This window comes from Azolla caroliniana, unplaced genomic scaffold (genome assembly GCF_043228905.1).
Source record: "Azolla caroliniana isolate FFs.n. ecotype wild unplaced genomic scaffold, voAzoCaro1.0.p SCAF_8, whole genome shotgun sequence".
NCBI lineage: Eukaryota > Viridiplantae > Streptophyta > Polypodiopsida > Salviniales > Salviniaceae > Azolla > Azolla caroliniana.
Genome location: NW_028230443.1, coordinates 5,526,985 through 5,539,450, shown reverse-complemented (window position 1 = coordinate 5,539,450; position 12,466 = coordinate 5,526,985).

Genomic DNA, 12,466 nt, shown 5'->3' with positions numbered 1-12,466 from the left:
CTCTGGTAAACCCCTATTAGAAGGCTTCACCGATTCGAACATGTTGGCTGATGCAGACACCAACCGGTCCACCTCCGAATATGTCATGACATATGCAGGGGGAGTCGTATCATGGCAGTCGAGGTTGTAGAAGTCCATTGCACTGTCGACAACAGAAGCAGAAGACATGGCAGCCATGGACGCCGGCAAGGAAGTAATCTGGATGAAGGACTTCATCAGAGAGTTAGGTATCCGGCAGGAGGAATACCATCTCTACTGTGACAGTCAAAGGACATCCACCTTACAAAGAACGGAGCCTACCACTCCCAGACTAAACACATCCAGAGGAGATATCATTGGCACCTGGAGAAGGTAGAAGATAAAGAGTTTTCACCAACAAAGATCCATACAAAAGAGAATGGGTTGGACATGCTGACCAAGGTGTTGTCAGCCGACAAGCTGGACGCGTACTGGAAATGGATCGGACTGACAAGACATCCCATGCCGGAGTGAAGGGGGAGTTTTTTGGGAAACAGGTCCCTCCGGATGGGATCCTAATGAGAACCGGACAAGCCGGATCGGACGAGACGAAGGAAGAAACCGGATCGAATGGATCCGGAAGAAGTCCGGCCGGATCCGGTATGAACTAGCAAATAGGAACATATTAGTAAATATGTTCAAACGTGATTGTTGAGGTCATATTTGTAAATAGTCCCAAAGTTATATAAGTATAAATATAACTAGGACAATTGTGTTCATACATATGTTGTTATCATTATTGTTGTGTGTGTGTGTGTGTGTGTGTGTGTGTGTATATATAGAGAGAGAGAGAGAGAGAAACCTATTTGTGTTGTAACCGCATGTTGGTGATGATACATAGCTTGAGGTCGTTGCCTCTGAGTCTCACATTGGTGTACCCCTCCTCTATAGTGATTCTGTTCGGGGTCAGAGAACTCATGTGGTTTTCCCCGATTAGGGTTTCCACGTTAATATCCTGTGTCGACCCATTTTTTGTGTAAGTGCGTTAATCTTATTAATGGTTTGATTCTTCCATTGTGTGTAGTGGAGACTCGGTTGTGGACAAGCACTATTTCTGTCACAATCGACACACCTCTCCAAGTGTACTCCTTTCCCTTCTGGGAAAACTTCATGGTCAGCCAGTAGATGCATTCCCTTCTCACTCATGTGTCTTAGTCTCTTATTCCATAACTCTCCACTCGAGTTGGCTGCCACATTTGCTTCCAACTTGCACAATCGGGCATGCATCATGTACAGTGTGCCCTCTTTCTGTGCTCGGGCCACTCGGGCCACTATGAGATTTCTTCGGTAAAACTTCCACTTGCCATTCCAGAAGCTACCACTATAACCTTCATCATCCAACCTTCCACTAGATATCAGATTCAATCTAATATCGGGGACATGTCAAACTTCCCTCAGAGTCATTCAACAACCTGTTGACACCGGCAGGCTTACACTTCCAATGCCGGCTATCTTGCACTCTCCATTGTCTCCCATCTTTACATAACCATGATCCCCAACTATGTAAGTCGAGAAGCATTCTCTCAAGGGAGTTATGTGGAATGATGTACATGAGTCAATTACCTAGGTACACTCTTCACTTGCAAGATTTTTGCTTGCCTGCTCACAAATGAACAAGATCTCCTCTACACTTGTAGCTACGATAGAAGTGCCCTTTTCCTCAAAAATCTTTCTGGATTCGACATCCTTACCGACACCTTTGTCCTTCTTGAGGTGTTGGCAGTCCTTCTGGAAATGTCTAGGTTTTCCGCAATAGAAGAATGTCATTTTCCTCTAGACTTGGATTTGGCATGGGATATTTTCCTCCTTTGTGGACCCCTTTGCCGATTCCTTCCTCTACCGATATGTTGAGTTAGATTTGACTCTGACTAGGACAAGACACCCTTGTCCTTCCTTCTTGTCTCCTCATTCAAGATGCTTGTCTTTACAGCTTGAAAAGACAAGTTCTCTTCTTGACACGAGGTGCTAAGAGTCACCACCAGATTCTCCCAATTTTCCGGTAGGGTACACAGTAGCAAGATGGCCTGCATTGCATCTTCAAGGGGAAACTTGGTTGCAGCAAGTTGGTTCACATACCCCATGAATGTGCTTACATGCTCCACTATGCTTTCTCCGTCCCTGTACTTCACCCTCACAATATTTCTCATCAAAGATGTTTTGTTGAGGGCATTCTTCCTCTCATACAAACATGACAGTTTCTGCCACATCTCCTAGGCATTTGTGTCATTCACCGCATTCTCAAGGACACTTACATCGACGCATTGTCTGATGGTGGCCACCGATTTTCTGTTCAAAAGTTTCCATTCAGACTCTAATACCTCCTGGGTATTTTTGCTCTATCAATGGGCTCATATAGATCTTTGACTATGAGAAGAACTTACATCGACACATTGTCTAATGGTGGCCACCGCTTTTCTGTTCAAAAGATTCCATTCAGACTCTAATACCTCCTGGGTATTTTTGCTCTATCAATGGGCTCATATAGATCTTTGACTGTGAGTACCAAGATGCCTGGGAAGCCGCTCACACCTCCTTCCATCTTTCACCTCAGTGCTCTGATACCAGTTTGAAGGGAAACAAATCGAATATTTGTGAGAAAGATATGCCGAAATACATAGTTTTACGTGGAAACCCTAAACGGGGAAAAACCACAGGAACAGAGCTCCACTATGTCAGAGATGTACAAGGGGAGAGAAGATTACAAACACTCTCTGTACATAGCGTATTAGCCACACAAGGCTCTTGGTGTCTAAGCTCACTCAGTTATGGCACCGTTACCTATTGCTCTCTCTATCTTACACTTTATTCTGTTATGTATATATATATCACTCTCTAGTGTGCCCTAGGTGGATTTATACTTATACGCACTATGGACTATTTACAAATATGTTTGTTTCTATTATTATCTAATTAATGGCAGTAACAGTCGTTAATGAGCCGACTTCAGTGTCTACTGTCCAGTCAACCCGGCTATTTGGCCTTCGTCAACCATCTGGTTGGCCCGACTAGTCGGTCCTTGTCTTCGACTTGGATCACTTGTATTTTCAACTCTCCTAGTTGACTCTCTCTCTGTCGACTCTTCGTGTCTTCGACTGACGGCTCTCAGCCCGACTAGTCAGCTCCTCTTTGTCATCGACTGTCAGCTCTCAATCTGACCAATCAGCTCTTCCCACGGGAGGGACATTTTCCTAACACATAATATGACCATTACATTCTTGTACACATGCACATAATTGTGCATGTGTTCACACACATATTCCACCTCACACACTCGTATACATTACACCTACACAACAACCACTTTAATGTGTTCCACTCTTAAGCCTCCCCATATACTCCTACAGGTAACACATGGTATGCATGTGGGATAGTGCATTGCACGGTTGTTATGTACACATAATGTTGGTGAGGGTAGGTCACTAATATTTACATTAGTGAAGGGTATGTTCACTATTATTAAAAAGGGGACTAATGATTGGATAGAATGAATGATATGTGCATGCACTATCATGATTTAGACAACCAATGAATAGAGAGCCTTTTAGAAAGGCACATCTATTCAAGGGGCCTAGGAAAAGGTATAAATATGAGGCTTAGCTACCCTCATAGGAATCACGTCGGAAGGCTGCTGTCGTAGACACCGGTGGTGCGGGCTAGGCTTTCGTCTCGACGATCGTGTTTATCTCTTCCAAGGTATTAGTCATCCTAATATCCGGCGGTATGGGACGTCGGTGGTAGGTTGGCTATGTCTAGATCATAGCTCGGGGGTGGTCGGGTGGAACGGGTTCTTCTATCCAATCTATTTTCTTCCTTTTTACTTGATTTGGTCTATTGATTAGTAATAGACTCTTAACAGTGGTATCAGAGCTTTTACTAACAATTTTTTTGTTGTTTTGATGCTTTTTGCGTGTGCGCGAGGGGGATCTAACAAGGCTCGTCATGCTCTTCTCAGGATCAAAACAACACTCTAAACCCGGTATTCTTCTTTTTTGATCTCTTCTCTTTTTCTATTATGCGTTCTTTATGGTCGAATCAAATTGGTATTACGTTTTATTCTCTTTCTTTCTACCTCCTACTACGCTACGAGTTTACTTATTATTATGCATCGGGCCGAGCGTGTTTGCACTAATCGCACACGCTCAACTCATGGCCTTTTGCATATTGCGATATATATCCCACTCTCTCCTCTCTTGAACTCTTACGATAATAATTATTCTTGTGCATTGGGTCGAGCGTGTTTGCTCTAATCGCACACGCTTTTCTCATGGCCGTTTTGCATATGATGTTGAGTATACCACTATTCCCCTCTATTGAGCCATCACTTGGCCGATTCTAAGGGATGATGTGGCCTTGACGAGGTGTATGTTGCCTACCTATGCCACTCTACTCTCTATTAAGCCATCAATTGGCCGATTCTAAGGGATGATGTGGCCTTGATGAGGTATATGTCACTTACCTATGCCACTTTCCTCTTTAATTAGCCATTACTTGGCCGATTCTAGGGATATGTGGTGGTCTTGAGGAGGTGCATGTCAACTACCCTAGGGTTTCGTATTTTAGGGCATGTTTGACTCCATACACCTAATTGTTGATTATTCTAATTAAATTTTAATTTCATAAGTATTGTTTCACTTATATGATTTTCTAGTAATTATTATTTACCCGCCCACAATTAACTATCCTTTTTCCACTTCCTTTTCATGTATAAAGTATTTACATCGTTTATTTTTAATGTAACCTTTACGTGTAGACTATTTTTTTCGTATGGAGTGGCTTGTTGAACGATTTTTTTTCAACGGGTCATCTAGGTTTAACTCTTATCATCAAGCCTTAGAAAACGAGTAAAACCATATGAGTTCCCTTATTGATGTTTTACTCATGGATTTGAGTATTACATCTTTGCGCACAACACCGTCATCACTTGTATCAATTTGTGGCTTATGTCACAATTGTGCAAGTTATAACAATCATATTGGGATGTATATGTGCATACCTTGCACTTCCCATTTATTTGTGACATTGTTTTTTTCGTAGGTAACACATGGGTTCTTTTTTTTACCCTTGTTTTCGTCACTACTTAACTCTTATGAGTAGTGCCTTATTTTATCATTTTATCATCACGTTTGCTTATTGCTCGCAAGACTAGAATATTACTTGTGAGTGCACTTGTTTTTTCACGTAATACACTTTCTCGACCATATAATACATGATGGGTTGGCATTAATATAAGGCTATCTAGGAAATTTCATTGATGTAAGAACCATGGTTGAGCCTCGGGGAGCCGCCATGATTACTCAAGATAGAGATCCGAGAAATACATCTTAGCTATGTTTTCCCCCATGGTTTTTAAAACACCATAGTGTTACCATAGTTATCGGATCTCGAATCACATCTCATATGTCTAGAGGGGTAAAGACATGAGATACTTTCTTGGATAAAGTTCTTTCAATCAAAATTTCAAGCATTCATTTTGCTTGTGTATTTTCTGAACTCCTTATTTTATTGCATACCCACAGCGTGCATCATGGAACAAGTTTTGAACGCAGTTGGAACGATCTCTCCAAATGAGACCTCTCAACCCCAATCCGCATCTCGCACACAAGCTGAGATCACTATTGAGCAATTGCTCACTACTACCTTGAATCAATTGGCCGAAATGAGACAGGCCAATATGGCATTGGAAAAGAAATTCCAAGAATTAACTATTGAGTCCAAGAAAGAAGGTGAACCTTCCTTCGTAGTCACGCCTTTCAAGGGAGATAAGAAAGAAAGAACCGAGGAGGCCATTAGCACTTGGCTTGGTCGTTGGGAGTCTCACTTTGAGCTTCATCCCAAGCCCGATGCAGTAAAAATTGGTTATGTCGGTCGTGAGTTAGGTGGCCGAGCTGCTGCTTGGTGGCGTGGCCTAAGGACCGCAAAAAACTTACCCACAACTTGGGAAGGTTTCGTTGTTGTTTTTAAGAAACAATTCTTGCAGCCACCTTCTCAAACCGAACAAGCGCAACACTTGCTCACATTGTCTAGTAAGCCATTTACCTCTCTCGAGGATTATGTGCATCACGCTCGGACCCAGATCCAAAAATCGGGACTTACGGGTGAGAAATGGTTTGTCGCTTGTTTTTTGAATGGTATTCCCAATGGGGATTATCATTGGATTGTCCATGACAAGGACCCCACAACTTTCGAGGAAGCCGTCAACATTGTGCTGCGATACCATAGGACTTCCAAGAAAGACCACAATAAACCTGAGTTCGCCAAAACTCCGAATGTCAAGTTCATTGGGAAACGTAAGCAATCCAGTGACACTCTTGACCGCGACTCAAAGAAACCGAACCTCTTCTGTGCATATTGCAAGAAGCGGGGCCACACAAAGGATACTTGTCATCGTCTTGAGAGGAAGTCAATGAACACCCCTCCTCAAGAAAAATCTACGAGTCACACAGGTGAGTCTTTTGATATTGTTGAAGTTCATACCAATCACTTAAGTTTATGTGAATGCACTTTTCCTTCACATTTACTTGGACCTAATGATTTACTCCGAGCAGTCGGATATATCAATGGAACACAAGCACATTTCTTGTTTGATTCCGGTAGTTCTCACAATTTTCTTAATGATCACGTTGTGCAGCAAATGGAGCTCCACATAAACGCAAGTGATCATATCTATCAAGTTCACATGGCAAATGGAAACGTTCAATACATCAGTGGCATTGTTTGTCAACTGCCAATTCAAATAGATACTTATTTGGAGAAGCTTGACTTTCATGTTATGAAATTACAATCCGCAGATGTCATTTTAGGATATCCTTGGTTTTTTAATAAAAACCCTTCTTTGTCCATTGATTGGGTTAATCACTCAATCACATTTGAACTTAATAATTGTAAACATTTTATTCAATGTTCCAAACTTCCTTCTCATTCACTTGTGTCTTCTAAATCTTTAAGTGAGTATTCTAGTTCATTAATTTATTCGTGTGTAATTGATCCTGCGGTTCAATTTTATTATTTTAATATTGACGCCACACAATTACCACATTTTGAGCAACGATTACTCGACTCTATTTTAGAGGATTTTCAAGATGTGTTTCCTACTGAATTACCGCTTACTTTACCACCTAAACGTAATGTGGACCATCAAATTGAACTCATCCCTGGGGTTGCTCCTGTGAGCATTCCACCTTACCGACTTAGTCGATTAGAAGAGGATGAGATCGCTAAACAACTTAAGGAATACTTGAGTATGGGCCACATTAGGTATAGTAAATCACCTTGGGGTGCGCCAGTTCTATTAGTCAAGAAGAAGGAAGGTTCGTGGCGAATGTGTATCAATTATCGCCGTTTGAATAAAATGACAATTAAGAATGCATATCCATTACCTCGTGCCGATGATTTGATTGATCGTTTGCTTGATGCTGCTCAATTTCGGTATTCGGTTCAAGAGAAAGAGTTGTTTGCGGTGATACACGCACTTAAAACATGGAGGCACTATCTCTATGGAAATAAATTTGTGGTTACAACAGACCATCAATCATTAAAGTATTTTTGTGACCAGCCCGATCTTGTTGGTCGTAAAGGCCGTTGGGCTGACCTTATGCAAGATTTTGATTTTTCCATACGATATCGCAAGGGTTCTATGAACACCGTTGCTGATGCTCTTAGTCGCATTAAAGAAGTTAACATGCTTAGCTTCACGGAAATAAAATCTGATCTTTTAGATCACCTTCGAGGGAAATACCTTGATGACAGTTATTTCTCAAAATACTGGACGAAAGCCGAATCTGGTTTAGATGCCGATACTAGCACCCTACCCTCGAAGGCGACCTTTCACATTACAAACGGTTTGCTCTACCGTAGTGGAAAGGTCTGTGTTCCAGATTTACCAAATGTTAAATAGAAAATTTTTCATGAATGTCATGATGCACCATCTGCTGGTCATCCTGGAATACAACGCACACTCGTTCTCATCTCGTGTACTTTTTTCTGGCCTAAGATGCGCTCTGACGTGCATAAATACGTAACTCAATGCTTACAATGTCAGATTAATAAGTCGGAACGACTTAAAGCTGCTGGTCTTTTACATCCCTTAGATATTCCCAACAATAAATGGGAAAGTATCTCGATGGATTTTATTGTTAGTTTACCTCGTACACAGAGGGGTCATGATGCCATATGGGTTGTCGTTGACAGGCTAACAAAATTAGCTAGATTTATTCTTACAAAAACCACGGTAACCGCTCAACAGTTGGCTTATCAATTTGTTGATGAGTTATTTCGTTTTTATGGATTACCGATGGATATTGTTAGTGATCGAGATTCCAAGTTTACTAGTGACTTTTGGACTCAGGTCTTTAAGAAACTAGAAACTACGTTGAGCATGAGTTCCGCAGATCATCCTCAGTCTGATGGACAAACTGAACGAGTTAATCAAATTATTGAGGACATGCTTCGAGCTTATGTAGCAAAAACCCCTTCTAAGTGGGAGCAATACCTTCCTATCTTAGAATTTGCCTATAATAGCTCTAAACATACATCCACTGGATATAGTCCTTTTATGTTGATGTATGGTTTTCAGCCACGTGCCCCAGTTGATGTCACGATTCATCGTGATACATTAGACAGTACACGCAATTTTTTGCAAGCCATGAACCAAATGTTGCATATTGCCAAAGAAAATGTCAAGACAGCTCAAGATCGTGCTCGATTTTATGCTGATCAGGATAGACGTCCTCGTGCATTTACTATTGGTCAAAAAGTTTTTTTGCGTGTCCCGACTGATTCTACGTCATTATCTACGGGCAAGTGCGCTAAGTTAGCCCCACGATATTGTGGCCCATTTGAAATCCTTAAGCGAGTTGGGTCATCTGCGTATCACCTTGCCTTACCTCGTAACGTGGGTATTCATCCTGTTTTTCACGTCAGTCGTCTAAAACCATTTTTAGGCTCTGGTGATAACACCATCACAATCCAAGATCTTGTAACATTAGAGGATTTTTCTTACAAACCTCATGTTCCTGAACGAATTCTTCATTCTCGTACTAAACGTTTACGTTCTAAAGAGATTCGGCTATTCAAGATCAAATGGATGGATAAACCTATTGATGATGCCACATGGGAACGCGAGCATTCGCTTAAGGCACAATTTCCTCACTTTATATTGCAAGAGTGCAATCTTTTGAAGTAGGGGAGTATGTTATGTACACATAACGTTGGTGAGGGTAGGTCACTAATATTTACATTAGTGAAGGGTATGTTCACTATTATTAAAAAGGGGACTAATGATTGGATAGAATGAATGATATGTGCATGCATTATCATGATTTAGACAACCAATGAATAGAGAGCCTTTTAGAAAGGCACATCTATTCAAGGGGCCTAGGAAAAGGTATAAATATGAGGCTTAGCTACCCTCATAGGAATCACGTCGGAAGGCTGCTGTCGTAGACACCGGTGGTGCGGGCTAGGCTTTCGTCTCGACGATCGTGTTTATCTCTTCCAAGGTATTAGTCATCCTAATATCCGGCGGTATGGGACGTCGGTGGTAGGTTGGCTATGTCTAGATCATAGCTCGGGGGTGGTCGGGTGGAACGGGTTCTTCTATCCAATCTATTTTCTTCCTTTTTACTTGATTTGGTTTATTGATTAGTAATAGACTCTTAACAACGGTGAACCCACTTTCCATGGCAACTCTTCTCGACCGAAACTCCATCGGTTGTCTCAACGGTCAAAAATCCCTCAACCGAATCACAGCTCTATGATCGATAACATCAATCGGAGCTTGCTTGACTTGAACCTTCTCGTTCGGTCAACATATCTCTTGATTGGATCACACACGAATCAGCTTGTCCACTACGGTATGGGTTTTAAAATCGTGTTGCACGTATGTGTATTCTTTTGTTTCGTCATGTGAGGTGACTTTTATATTTTGCATCCTTTAGTCTTTAAAATTTCCATTTTTCACCCTCAGCTTTTGTTTTTTATGTTCTCCTTTCCTTTCTCAACGAATCATTCTAGTTGTTGCATATATATTTCTTCCTCTAAATCCCCATGCATAAATGTTGTCTTGACATCCATCTGCTCAACTTCTAGATCCATGTTGGCCGCTATGCTCAATACTGTTCAGATAGAGGTCATTTTCACCATCAGGGTAAATATTTCGTCGAAATTGACACCCTTCTTCTATTGAAAGCCTTTTACGACGATTCGGATTTTTTATATCTGGGTGGATTCCTACCATCTCCCGGTTTCAGCTTGTACACCCACTTGTTTCGAAGTGTTCTCTTCCCCTTTAGGAACTCTGTCAGCTCATATGTGTGGTTCTCATGTAGGGAATCCATCTCGTCCTACATGGCCCTTGGCCACTCTCTGTTGTGGGTGTTTTTCTTTGCTTCTTGAAAGCTTTTCGGCCCCCCCTCGTTGGTTAGCAGCACATATTCTTTATCCGGAAATCTTCGGGGGGGCCTTCTTTCTCTCAGAGGATATCTTCTTCCTCTGTTTTCCTGAGTCGGCTCATTGGGATCTTCTTCTTCTCCTTCGACTGGTTCTTCTTCTTGGTTTGAGTCGACTATCTCTTCGTCTTCGTCAAATCCGACGTCAATGCCCAACTGGCCTCCATGTTCTTTAGTCGGTTGTCGACTTCCAACTATTCGAGAGGACGTGTTCTTCTCCGACTTTCAGTCGGAAATAGTCTTCTCTTCCATGAAGACTATGTCTCTACTCCGAATGACCCTTTTGTGGACTAAGTCCCAATGTCGATAACCGAATTCGTCATCTCCATAATCGAGAAATATGCATGGCCGAGATTTTGGATCCAATTTTCTCCTTTGATCCTTAGCCACATGCACATAGGCAAGACAGCCGAACACCTTCACATGTCAAAATGACACGTCTTTGCTAGTCCACACCCTTTGTGGAACGTCTCCATCCAAGGGTGTTGAGGGTGATCTATTAATCATGTACATTGTTGTCATCACCGCCTCAGTCCAAACATCTTGGACAACTTAGCATGTGCTAGCATACTTCGAACCCTTTCCATTATGGTCTGGTTCATCCTCTCAGCCAGCCCGTTGAGCTCTGGCATCTTCGGCACGATGTATTTGAGCCGGATTCCCTTCTCCCGACAGTACTGTTCAAACTGTCCTCAGTATTCGCCTTCATTGTCTGCTCGAACTGCTTTCAGCTTCCGGCCGATTTCTCTTTCGACTCTAGCATGAAATTCCTTGAAGACGGACAATACCTAGTCCTTCGTCTTCAACGTGGAGACCCACAACTTCCGGTTGTGGTTATCTAGGTCACGAAGTACTGCGATCTGGAATGTAACTTCGTGTCGACAAAGCATACATCGGTATGCACGAGTTCACGCGGTGCCTTCCTTCTCGTCAAAGGTCTCGATCGGAACGAGGTTCTGTTTTGCTTGTCGGCCAAGAAATCGGTGCACTTCTCAAGTTGCACATTCTTTACCTCTAGAATGAGGTTTTCATCGGCAAGTCTTCGCATCCCCTTCTTGCTCATGTGCCACAACCTCCTATGCCACAACTCACCTACATTGTTGACTATCACATTCGCTTCTGACTGACATACCCGAGTGTGCATTAAGTACAGTGTGCTCATCTTCCAGGCTCGGGCCACAATCAAGCTCCCTTTGCTGAACTTCATGACTCCATTCCGGATGCTACCCATGTAGCCTTCGTCACCAGCCGACCGGCTGATATCAAGTTCAGTCGAACCTCTGGAACATGTCGGACATCTTCAGTACTAGTCGACATTACCATGCACACATCTCCTATGCCAAAAATTCGGCATGCCTCTTCATTTCCAATCTTTACAGACTTGAGATCTCCGGCTCTATAAGATGTGAAGCATTTCTGGTCGGGGGTTAGGTGGAACGACGCCCCTAAATCGACTACCCATGTCGATTCTTCGTTGACAAGGTTCAGTTCAGTTTGCTCACTGATGAGCAACAACTCCTCCTCACTTGTCGCAATAGCCGACGTTCCTTTTCGGTCCGAATTTTTCTTCGAGTCGGCATTGCCAGCTCCCCCTTTCTCTTTTTGGAAGTGTCAGCAATTCTGTTGGAAGTGCCCTAGCTTCCCACAATAGAAGCATGTGGGCCTTCCCCTTGACTTCGACCTCGTCCGCGACTTCTCTCGGTTCTGGGGACTCTGATTTTGGCCGCTTCCTCTATGTGTATCACTTTCTATGACTAGGGCCTTCAGGTCAAAAATTGCCTCATTATCCTTTCAACGAACTTCCTCATTTAGCAAGCTTGATTTTACTCTTGCCAAGGATGAGTGCTTCCCTTCTAGTCCGGCGTTGCCCAGCGTGACGATATCCGGAAGGGATCCAAGCAACAACAATGCCAATACCTTGTTGGCTAGAGGTACTTCGAGTGAGGTAGTCTGGTTTATTAGCCCTTGGAAGGCATTCATATGCTCTGTCATACTGGCGTCAT